The sequence below is a fragment of the Triticum urartu genome, chromosome 7A, assembly GCF_056163025.1.
Source record: "Triticum urartu cultivar PI428250 chromosome 7A, HENAU_Tu73, whole genome shotgun sequence".
In the NCBI taxonomy this organism is placed as follows: domain Eukaryota; kingdom Viridiplantae; phylum Streptophyta; class Magnoliopsida; order Poales; family Poaceae; genus Triticum; species Triticum urartu.
Window position 1 is genome coordinate 725,163,482 of NC_141879.1, and position 13,236 is coordinate 725,176,717.

Genomic DNA, 13,236 nt, shown 5'->3' on the forward strand with positions numbered 1-13,236 from the left:
CCAGACATGGCGCACAATTATCGTGGCGCTCCGAAGTCAAATTCCACGTTAATGTATTCACACTCAGAATGTAAGTCTTCATTTATTGAAGATATACTTTACTTCGTGTGTTGCACATCTAAGTCATCAACATGCAAACACTAAGCATGATATCTGGCCTAGATGCACATAAATAAAGCAAGGAACCAATCATGGAGCGATATACCTTTTGATCGAAATCTTTACCATTGTCATCGGGACCCAGATGATGTTTGGCTGGCATTGGCGTCGTGTAGCCTTTGCAATCTTGCATTCCAAATTTCTTCAGGCAATCTTTGAGGTATTTCTCTTGAGATATAAAGATGTCTTTGCGTTGCTGACGTATTTGAAGACCAAGGAAGAACTTCAGCTCTCCCATCATGGATATCTGATATCGCTCTTGCATCATATATCCAAACTCATCAGTGTATTTCTGATTGGTGCAGCCTAAGATAATGTCATCCACATATATTTGGCACACAAACACACTAGTAGAAAATAGGGCTATGGTCCAGGCCGGCTCAGCCCATTAGTCCCGGTTCAGTCTAGAACCGGGACTAATGTGAGCATTGGTCCCGGTTCATGCGGCTAAGTCATTAGTCCCGGTTCACTCGGGCCCTTTAGTCCCGGTTTAAGACATGAACCAGGACTAAAGGGTGCGATGACCTTTAGTCCCGGTTCGTGCCTCAAACCGGGACTAAAGATTAGACCTTTAGTCCCGGTTTGAGGCACGAACCGGGACTAATGGGGTTGAGACCTTTAGTCCCGGTTCGTGCCACGAACCGGTACTAAAGGTCCCATTTTCAAACTCTACCCCCCCCCCCCCCCCGTGGATCGCCTTTTTAGTTTTAAAAAAATAAAAGAAAATAATGGAAATGTCAAAAAAAAAGAAAATAAGTTTCTCATGTGATATGTGGTCTAGTTGTTGGGAAAATTTGCAAATGTGAATTTTGACTTTATTTGCAAAATCTCTCTGAAATTTGTAAAAATGGGCATAACTTTTGCATACTAACTCGGATGAAAAAAAAATTTATATGGAAAATCATCTACTCGAAAAGTTACATCCAAATTTAATAGAAACCTAATAGAAAAACATTTACGGGGCTTTTAAGATCTAGAGTGGAAAAAATTGAAAAATATTCAAACAGTGGGCAAACTATGGTTAAACAATGGTCAAACTAATTATTCTAGAATATTAGTGTTACTAAATAATTATTTTAGTTATTTCAATTTTGGTCAAATCTGGTCAAACTGTGGTCAAACAATGGTCAAACTAATTATTCAAGAAATATTAGTGTTACTAAATAATTATTGTTTTTTAAAACAATAGTTTCAAACTCAAACAGTGAAATGTGTCATTTCATGCTCAAGCAAAATTCCTAAAGGTTAATAGGATTGACATCTTACTATTGTCAGGAAAACAACAAGTGCGGACTTGGAGCGAGGGAGAATAGAACCCGGAAGTTAAGCGTGCTCAGGCTGGGGGAGTGGGAGGATGGGTGACCGTTCGGGAAGTTAGATGATTTGGAATGATGAGGGGTGATTAGAGGATAAATTGATAAGTGATGAGGGGTGGTGATTACAGACTAGAGGTTAAAATAATTCAGAAGTTTGAAAATAAAAAAAATAAAAAAAATTCAAAAAAAAATCATAAAATTTCCTTTAGTCCCGGTTGGTGTTACCAACCGGGACTAAAGGTGGAGCTCCACATGGCCGCGCCCTTTAGTCCCGGTTCTGGATTGAACCGGGACTAAAGGGTCAGGGCATTAGTACCGACACTTTAGTCCCAGTTCAGGAACCGGGACTAAAGGCCCTTACGAACCGGGACTATAGGCCCTTTTTCTACCAGTCACAGTTCACCATCATATGTCTTCGTGAAGAGAGTGGGGTCGAGGGAACCAGGTTTGAAGCCTTTGCTCTTCAGGAAGTCTTTGAGTGTGTCATACCAAGCCCTAGGGGCTTGTTTGAGGCCATACAGTGCCTTGTTGAGCTTGTACACGATATCAGGATGTTTTGGATCTTCAAAGCCAGGCGGTTGTGCAACATACACTTCTTCGTCAATCTTGCCATTGAGAAAAGTGCTCTTCACATCCATTTGATGCAGAAGAATGTTATGATGATTTGCATAGGCCACCATTATGCGTATGGCTTCAAGTCTAGCCATAGGAGCAAATGTTTCATCGAAGTCAATCCCTTCAACTTGAGTGTATCCTTGAGCAACGAGACGAGCTTTGTTTCTGACAACTTGGCCATGCTCATCTTGCTTGTTGCGTTATATCCATTTGGTGCCTATTATATTGTGCTTGTGAGGATCAGGACGCTTAACTAACTCCCATACATTATTCAGTTCAAATTGCTGAAGCTCTTCTTGCATAGCTTGAATCCATTCAGGCTCCATGAAGGCTTCATCAACTTTCTTGGGTTCAGATATTGATACGAATGCAAAGTGCCCACAGAAATTAGCTGGCTGTGTTGCCCTTGAACGAGTGAGTGGACCTGGTGCATTGATGCTATCAATTATTCTCTCAATCTGTACTTCATTTGCAACACGAGGATGTACAAGATTTTGCTCTTGCAAATCATTTTCATCGTTAGAAGGATTGTCTTCAGGCCGAGCACTGTCTTCAGGTTGATCAGGTGCGGAGATGATAAGTTCCTCTTCAGGCTGAGCTTCAGATGGTATGATTTCTCCAGTTCCCATAAGATTGATTGATTCACTGGATGGAACTTCATCTAGCACATTTGGCAGGTGCTCTCTTTGCGAGCCGTTAGTCTCATCGAACCGCACATCCACAGTTTCAACCACTTTATAGTGAAAGAGGTTGAAGACTCTGTAGGAGTGTGAATCCTTTCCATATCCAAGCATAAAATCTTCATGTGCTTTTGGTGCAAACTTTGAAGTGTGATGTGGATCCTTGATCCAGCACTTGGCACCAAATACTCTGAAGTAACTGACATTTGGCTTCTTGCCAGTAAGGAGCTCATAGGATGTCTTGTTCAGAAGCTTGTGAGGATAAACACGGTTGATGATATGGCATGCAGTATCAATGGCTTCAGGCCAGAATTTTCTTGGAGTCTTGTATTCATCAAGCATCGTCTGAGCCATCTCAATAAGTGTTCTGTTCTTGCGTTCGACGATGCCATTCTGCTGTCGCGTGTACGGAGCTGAGAATTCATGTGTGAGGCCCAAAGTATCAAGATATGTATCTAGCCCAATGTTCTTGAATTCAGTGCCATTGTCACTTCTGATGTGCTTTATCTTGACGCCATAGTTGTTCATGGCTCGATTGGCGAAGCGTCTGAAGACATTCTACACTTCAGTCTTGTAGAGGATTATATGCACCCAATTATAACTTGAATAATCATCAATAATGACAAAGCCATAGAGACAAGAAGTAGTAGTAAGAGTTGAGTAGTGAGTGGGACCGAAGAGGTCCATGTGGAGCAGTTCGAAGGGTTGAGTCGTTGTCATGATTGTCTTCGTGGGATGCTTGGCCCTCGTCATCTTTCCTCCTTCAGAGGAACCGCATAAGTGATCCTTCTTGAACTTGACGCCTTCGATGCCTATGACATGCTTCTTTCTTGCAAGAGTGTGCAAGTTCCTCATGCCAGCATGCCCCAGCCTCCGATGCCAGAGCCAGCATTCTGAAGCTTTTGTTAGAAGACATATGGCAAGTTGTGGTCCTGCTGAGAAATCTACCATGTACAAATCAACTTTCCGATACCCTTCAAACACTAGAGACTTTTGAGATTCCATTAGAACAAGGCAACGATATTTTCCAAACATCACAATCTTGTTTAAATCGCAAAGCATTGAGACAGACATTAAGTTAAAACCAAGGATTTCAACAAGCATGACTTTATCCATGTGTTGATCCTTTGAGATTGCAACTCTACCTAGACCCAATACCTTACTTTTACCAGTGTCAGCAAATGTGATGTGACTTTTGTCAGATGGACGTAAGGTTGAGTCCACAAGAAGACTTCGCTTGCCAGTCATGTGATTAGTACACCCACTATCAATAATCCATTCTGAAGCAGCTGGTGTCGTACCCTATAGTGCATTTAGGGGGATAGGCTTCACGAAGAGAATTGTGAAGCAAAAACATTTGACGAGCAAGCGGATTATGAAAGCTTAGATCGAGGTTAGGACTGATAGGGCAAGTAGCAAGCGACTCAGGAACAAAATACATAATAAGACCATTTGGGCATTTGATCTTGCACCCTACAAGATGTTTAAGGTCCCCAGCAATAGCTTCAGACGATTTTGGTTTTCGGCTGGAGACCTTTCCCTGCGAAAGAGAGTTAAGCTTTCTTAGCCACCCACATATTCAAGGGTGGCTTTGAAGCAATGAGTCTAAGTGCAGCATCTGAGAACTTTGGCTTTGGAGCCCTAGCAAAAATTCATGGAGGTGGACAATAGCACTCATAAGAATAAGCAGAATAGTTCTTGGTCTTATGAACATGGCGGTTTGATGAAACGCGCTCATATTCATAGGCCTGAGTATGGCTTCCCTGCAAAACATTTGTGTTAGTGCGAATCAGGTGAGTCCTCTGTCTATATGAAGCCTTTGGATCGTATGAAGCCTATGGTCTGGGGTTTGTCTTCTTTACTTGTGGTGTCATGACGACATTCACAGAAAGATTCTCCAAACACCTTTTCGGCACCCAGACCTTCTTCATAGGCGGTCCATTCCTGCAGTTAGTATCAATATACCTGGCAAACACTTCACCCTTCTGATTCTTAAACAGTTTATAGTTTCCATCAAAGGATTCATCAATAACAATGGGATTAGCACAAGTGAAGCCAGATAGGGTGGATGGATCCACTAAAGGTCCCTTTGCAGCAACCCATGTGGTTTTGGGGTACTGCTCAGGTTTCCAGTAAGAGCCATCAGCATTCATTTTCCTCTCGATCCCAACACCCTCTTTCCTAGGGTTTCGGTTCAGGATCTGCCTTTTGAGGACATCACATAGTGTCTGATGCCCTTTGAGACTTTTGAACATCCATGTTTCAAGCAATGTCTTCAACCTAGCATTCTCATCAGCAATAGCAGTGGCATCCTCAGCAGAGGGGTTAGTTGGCACATCAGCAGTTGAAGATATTGCAATGGTAGCAGTAGTAGAACAACCAGCAACAGAAGTAGCGTTGTCACGCTCAATACATTTAAGACATGGTGGTTCAAATTCTTCCTAAGCGGTACTGATCTGTTTGGCGCGAAGTGACTCGTTTTCCTTTTGAAGATCTTCATGAGCCGCTCTCAATTTCTCAAGATCTTGCTTTCTTTGAAGATAATCATAGGAAAGCTTTTCATGAGTTGTCGAGAGCGTTTCATGACGACTTTCAAGTTCCTCATACTTAACGTGAAGATTTTTTATGTCTTCAATTAAGGACTGAGATCGAGTCATTTCAGCGTCTAACAGGTCATCGCTTTTGTCTAACAGTTTTTGAATATATTCCATAGCTTTCTGTTGTTCAGTTGCAATTTTAGCAAGTGTTTTGTAGCTGGGTTTGGAACCACAATCAGAGTCATCTTCACTGGAAGTTTGATAGTGAGTAGTGCGTGTGTTTACCTTGGCACCGCGTGCCATGAAGCAGTAGGTAGGAGCGGAGTAGTCCTTGTCATTTGCATCGGGGTCGGTGACGGAGTTATTGTCTTCAGTGTTGAAGATGGACTTGGCAACGTATGCTGTAGCCAGACTCGCAAAGCCAGAATCGGAGTCCTCCTCAGACTCCACCTCCGCCTCCTCAGAAGCGGACTCCTCCTCTGAATCCATTTCCTTGCCAACAAACGCACGTGCCTTGCCAGATGAGCTCTTCTTGTGTGATGAAGACTTTGAGGAGGACTTGGAAGAAGACTTTGAGTATTTCTTCTTCTTCTTGTCGTCAGAATCATACTCCTTGCTCTTCTTTTTCTTCTTGTTCTCATTGTCCCACTGCGGACACTCAGAGATGTAGTGGCCAGGTTTCTTGCACTTGTGGCATGTTCTCTTCTTGTAGTCATGAGCAGAAGCTTTATCATTCCTTGAGCTTGATCGTGAGGACTTTCTGAAGCCTTTCTTCTTGGTGAATTTTTGGAACTTCACAAGCATAGCAAGCTCCTTTCCAATGTCTTCAGGATCATCAGAACTATTGTCAGATTCTTCTTCAGATGAGGAGACAGCTTTTGCCTTCAAGGCACGAGTTCGCCCATAATTGGGACCATAGATGTCTCTTTTCTCAGAAAGCTGAAACTCGTGTGTGTTGAGCCTCTCAATTATGTCAGACGGATCGAGTGTTTTGAAGTCAGGACATTCTTGAATCATCAGGGCTAGGGTGTCAAATGAGCTGTCAAGTGATCTCAGGAGTGTCTTGACAACTTCATGCTTGGTGATCTCAGTGGCGCCGAGGGCTTGAAGCTCATTTGTGATGTCAGTGGGTCGATCAAACGTGAGCTGAACATTCTCATTGTCATTTCTCTTGAAGCGGTTGAAGAGGTTGCGAAGGACCCTGATTCTCTGATCTCTCTGGGTTGAGACGCCTTAGTTGACCTTGGAGAGCCAGTCCCAGACTAGCTTAAATGTTTCCAAAGCACTCACACGGCCATACTGTCCTTTGGTCAGATGACCACAGATGATGTTCTTGGCAGTGGAGTCTAGTTGAACGAACTTATTGACAACAGCAGCGGTGACACCTTCACCAGCCTTGGGAATGCCATTCTTGACGACATACCATAGGTCGACATCAATGGCTTCAAGATGCATGCGCATCTTTTTCTTCCAGTAGGGATATTCAGTTCCATCGAAGACTGGGCACGCAAAGGACACTTTGATTATCCCTGCAGTCGACATAGCTAAAACTCCAGGTGGTTAAACCGAATCACATAGAACAAGGGAGTACCTTGCTCTGATACCAATTGAAAGTGCTAGTGATCGACTAGAGGGGGGCGGGGTTGAAAAGGCGATTTTTATGAAAGTCTTCAAAACATGGAAGTTTCTAAGACAAACGATAGAAATAAACCTATTACCAAGCAGCGGAAGATAGACTACAATAGGCAGACCATAGTTAAGCATCACTTCATTCATTCTGACTGGTTCACTTGGACCCCACTTAACAGTGCGGTGGTTCCTATGACTCAACAAAGAAAAACACAGAACGTCGAAACTGCTAAGTCTTCGCGCTCCATAGTCTTCACGCGATGTCTTCTCTTGTCATAGTCTTGAATGTGAGTGTCTTCACATACCACCTTTGAATTGTTAGGAATTCTGTGTTGTTTCTAAAAGCTCTACAATATCCAGATTTTATGATATTTGTACATCCACAACACATAGCCTGAAATCTGTGTTGTTTCTGAATATTCGTAGTGAATAGTTTCAGTATTGCTTTTTTTAACATGTCAGTATTGCTTTGCATAATGCATAATGTTTTGTTCAAGCTTATGTACAACAGTACAGTCTCAAAGTAACAAGATTTGAATTGATGCCTTTCATCAAGTACTAACAAAGGTGTTGGAAGAAGCTGGGTACACACGGGATTCCACTCTATCATTAGAAGATTTTGTGACGGTACAAAGCTAAACATTGCTTACCTTTCTTATCACAGCTGTAATGATGTGGCAGATTCATCTGAACTGAAAAAGCATAGTTTTTGTGGTTAGATTCATCTGAATTTAAGAAAAGCATAGCTCTTGTGGTGAGATATCTGAATTGAGAAAATATTCATGAATTCTATCCAAACTAAATAAACAGCATCTGCAACTCTTTCTTGCTGGTCAGGCAAAAAATCTGGAGATTGTAGGCAAAAAAATTGCCAAAGCTGGGCAAATTTCTCCCGTGTGAAGAGCAAAAGGTAACAGGTTGTTCCAATTTGTTTTCTCCATGAACTTAGTTCTAGAACTTGTGGATTTCCCTGTCTGTACCTACCCCCTGATCTACTACTTGCAGAAATTGCCCCTTGTACGGTTGTACCGAATTGTTTCAGAACCTGGCTTGTATCATGCCCCTATTCTTGCATCCCCCCTCACACCTGTAGACCTTGGATGCTACATAAAATGGCTGCTGACTCTTGAATTGTATCTTGCCTATTGTCCTGCACCTTGTTTCTGCAAAACAAAAAAGAAACAAAAAAGAAGCATATTTGTGTTAGTAAACTAGTCAAATAAGCTATTGTAGTTTCTTACAAAACAAGATAGTAAAGTATAGTTGCTTACAAAAACACAAGGTAGGAAGGAAAAAAACCTGAAAAACCAGAAAAGATGTTGCATCCCCCCATATGAGGTTGTTTATTCAGTTTGTTGTGCTCTAGTGATTGGTTGCAAAAAATTGCCCCTGTTCATTTAGTTTTGCTTGGATGATGGAAGGGGAAAAATGCTAAAAAAGTGTCCTCCGATACCCCGGCCCATGCATCAAATCCTTTTGGATGTTTTGGATGTTTTGTCTCCGACCTTTGTGTCGTGATGAATTTGCAGGTACCCTGAGAGGCCCTTGAGTTTGCCGGAATGACGATTAACTTTCGTTCCGGCAAATTCGGGTACTCCATGTGTCCTATTTTCAGCAAAGGTCATGCTGAAATTTTCTGTGAATTTTAGCATGACTTTGCTAAAAATAGGACATATGGGGTACTTGCGACTAATGCATGGGCCGGGGTATCTTAGTACATAGTTAAGTAGGATCTACTGCCCCGCCATTCTTGCTGCATTAAACCATAGGTGGCAATAGAGCCAAGTGATTAGGCCCAACTTAGAATTCTCCTTAGCATCGATAAACCCTAGATGATAAACCCAACATAGGTGGCAATAGAGCCAAGTTATTAGGCCCAACCTAGGGTGCCTCGGCATCGATAAACCCTAAATGATGAAAACTTAACTTGGCTTCTATAGGGTGCCTCGGTGTCGATGAGAACCTAAATGATGTATGCTTAGGCTTTTAGGGTGCCTCGGCGTCAAAAAACACTAAATGATTAAAGCTTATCTTTTAGGATGCCTCGGTGTCGAAAAACCCTAAATGATGAGACCATGATCTTGTTCCTTGACAATAACCAACTTTTTGACCAAACTTTTTTCCTATTTAGAGCGAAACATGGCCCACAACGATGAGGCCGGCGGTTCGGGCGGCAAGCAATTCTGGGAGCTATCCCAGGAGTTAGAGGAAGAACCTCACCACTGTGAGGACGCCGAGGAAGACACCGATCCTGACTACACAACCCGTAGTGGCGTCGGGGATGACACCACTTATGATGGCGCCGCGGATGCCACCACTAATGATGGCGGCGCACGCACAGATGGCAGCCAACCGAAGAGGCAACGGAAGGACCGGCGCCCGAGCGTGCTCGGCACCGTCAGGGAGGAATTCACTGAAGTGAACTCCGACGGTCATCCAACGGCGCCCAAAGAAGTAGTCAAGGGGTACTCCGTTCAGCTCGGGTGCATTCTCCGGAGCACCGTCTCGATCAACACCAAGAACCTAAGGCATAAGGACCGATGGAATTTGCGCAGCCTCCTCTTCACGAAGTTGTACGAATGATACAAGTTCCCCATTGAGTTTGCAAACACACGCCTATCAGGGAATAAAGTGAACGGTGCCGCCCTCACGAGGATGAGCACGGCCTTGTCTACATGGAAAAGCACGGTGAAGGCAATGATTGAAAAAGGTGATAGTTATGAGAAGATCAAGGCGAAATATCCTTTGATGAGCGAAGATGACTACAAGGAGTTCAAGATCAAGTGCGAGAGCAGCGCAACCTCCGAATCAAGTCAGTGGAGGAAAGAAATGCGGAATTTGAACTTAGGGGTCCACCAACTCGGTCCCGGCGGTTACAGAGTGGAGGAGCCTATTTGGGACAAGGAGGACGCGGAGCGTGCCGAACAAGGCCTACCGCCCCGCTTCGAGAAATACCGTGACAAGCAGACCAGGAACGTTCTCAGGGCCCGGTACAAGGAGGACCCGGTAACAAAGGAGCTTACCATGGATCCGAAGACCAGGGCGCTTGAGCTTGTTCTGGCAAGGAATACATCCCCCGCGTAATTAGCTCCATATTGTTGCATTCTAATTAATCCCCAATATTTCTAAATGGTTAAAGTTCCTTCCCCAGGACAATGAAAGCAGTAGCGCGGGGTCGTCTCAGAGCTCCCCTTTCGACACCCCTTTAAATAGGGCGATGAATGTAATGAAAAATAAGGATAAGCTCAGTAAGCCGACGTCAGCTGGTCGTGTGGCCAGCAAAGGCTTGTCCACAAAATGGTCGTCATACTATACCGCTGGTGGGCGAAAGGAGAAAAAGACCAGCTCGGAAAGCCAGTCGCGCGAGGTTGAAGCACTCAAGGCACAAGTGGCGCGGATTCCGGAGATTGTCCAAGAGCATGTGCAACAACAACTGGGAACGACGCTCAACGCCATGGTGCCTACGTTGATTCATCGGCTGATGACGTGGATTGCGGGCGGCAAACAGGGGCCTCCCCTGGTTCCCAGCTTCACGGCCAGCAACTCGGACAACACGCAGGCGGCGCCATTGGTGTCTCCGGCGGCGCCATTGGTGTCTCCGGCGGAGGCGGTATTCGTGTCTCCGGCGCCGGCACGGGCATTGGAGCTTAATGCACCCGGGTGTACGCCGGCCGGCACCTCGCCAGCAAGCGGCCCCTCCATTAGTTGCACGCCCGCCGTTGGCGGTGCCTCGACATTAGCCGAGCTCGACGGCATCACGGTAACTAAGCCTCTCGGCCGATGACTTCATCTCCTTGCCTTTGACAGGGCATCCTGGACGCCCTACATGTTTTCGCAGGGCGCTGCCGATGTTCCTTGAACTCTCCTGCACTTCATGGGCGGCGAGTTGTTCGATGTCGCCAAGGGCAGAATCGTTCAACCGGGAAACCCCGTGTTCCAAGGTAATCCGATGCCACCCACAGTGTATAGGGTTGATGTGGTTCAGGTGCTGCCAGGCTGCGACGAGCTGTTACCTCTGATTCGACCCGCTGGGGCCGACGAAGAAGATGAGATGACCCTTAGTGCCTACGTAAGTTGGCCCCTACTTTGGCCGAAGAACCAGATTCGTTTGGGGGTGGGGGACACCACCCCACAGACAAGACCGCCAGTCGTGCCGGTGCCAAGCCATGGCAAGAACGCTGCAACGCTACTAGACATGCCAAACATCCCTATGGCACAGGATCCAGACATGCATCTGGCACAGGATCCGAACGACGACGACAACGACGACGGTACATTTACCAACGTCGATAAGTACTTTGCCGAACATGGGTACAGTGACGAGTTCTGCGTGCCTCCTTCTCAAGAACCCAACCAAAACGACCGCGATCTAGCTGGTACGGCGGAGAAACCCAATTGCAACAGGCGTCATCTGGCATTCAGTTCTCAGGAGACGCCTCCAGCTGCCGCCTTCACCGAGCCTCAGATAGCTGAGGTGCAAAATATTATCAGCCCCGACATGCTAAAGAAGGCGGTCTGTGAGCAGAACTCGGTCCCATTACAGCAGATCAAGAAGAAGGGACGGAAACGAAAGGCTAAAAAGGGCGCCGGTGCGAGCCAGCCGGCACAGAGTACGATCTGTGCTCAGGACGGGCCACCTTCACCTAAGGATATCTTGAGGAGGGTGCATGTGGCGGGTAGGGCGATGCTACCGACAAATATGCTCAATGCTGCAACCGGTGCTATGCGGAGTCTGCATGACATTGTTCTTTCTTTGGAGAAGCGGTGTCTCAGAGAGAATGATGTGGCATACTCGGTTTTCGTGGCCAAGGTGCCAGAGGGCAAGGGCTTTGTGGATGGCGCCATCGGGGGTACGATCGTCCTGCGGTTTGATGACATCTTTGCTATGTTTAACCTTCATCCGCTGCACTACACCTTCGTTCGGCTGTTTTTGCTGTGTATGGAGATGCGGATCATTAGAGACAAGACCCCGGACATCGTGATAGTCAACCCCTTCTACATGCGTGCCAAGCTCTTGGGCAGCGCTGGGGACCGCCAAGTCACGAGTTCACACCTTGAAGGTGTCATTCTGGCAAACCAAGATAAGGATAACTTCCTCATGTCTTACTTTCCCGAGTAAGTCATCCCTTAACCGCCCCATAACATATGATTTCTTAGATTTCGATCGTTTTTTTCTAACATTCCGTGTTCTGTGCAGTGACACACATTGCACACTCATCCTCTTAAGCCCGAAATATTCCATGGCCACGTATTTCGACCCGAACCGTGACTCCAAGATAGACTACACAAATATTAAGAAAGTTCTTGATGATGTTCTCCCCAGCTACACCAAATCTGGAGGCACCTTCACCAGGCCAGTTCGTAGGTACGGCAGGCACATGTTCACCCACAATATTATGTTCAGCTGCGTCAAGCAGCCGCCTGGCGGTCAGAAGGATGCCTACTACGCCCTCCATCACATGCGGGCGGTCGTATGGGACCATCATCACCTTCTGCTACCAGATAATTTCAAAGATTGGGCCGCGAGCTTGTCGGCAATCCAGGACGCGGACATTAGACAAGAATTCTTTCGCATCCAGTCAGAGTTTGTGGAAATCATCCATCAAGATGTCCTTCATACCCCGGGGCAGTTCTACCTCAGATGTCAACCGTCCAACAGTGAGATAGACACAACGCTACAAATGCAGGCTGACAACGCCCGCAATTTCATGACCATCACGACAGACGGCGGCTTCATCCACGCTCCGGTCCCATGAGTCGAGTCGAAAGTAGTGATGCTATGTGTAGTTCTGAAACATTGATTGGCTCATGTTGTAATTAAAATTTAATGAATTGTATGTCTCTTTGGTTTGGACTGTCTTTCAACTTAGATGTAATCGATGCTATTTATTAGTAGGACCATGAATCGTGCTACTAATGTCTTGCTTTTCTATTCCGATCCTTTTGTTGCATACTTATATATTGCTCATGTATTGTATGTTGTTTGGCTTGTGCATATATCGAGATGCCGTTGTATGTCATGTACAAGGGTAAGGTTCCCGGAGTCTATGACGACTGGGAGGAGTGTCGGAGACAGGTTCACCGTTTCAGCGGTAACAGTTACAAAGGGTACACCACTAGGGCGGAGGCGGAATCTAGATACGCCCGCTATCTAGCGGGAGAGAGGAGGGAGCGTTGGAGGAACCGGATGAAGACCAGTTTCATCACGATGATGCTCATCGTGATGACCGCAGCTCTCTTCTATGTGATGGTAGTTTAGATGATCGATATCGACTTGTAATGTGAAGACAAACTCGCTAC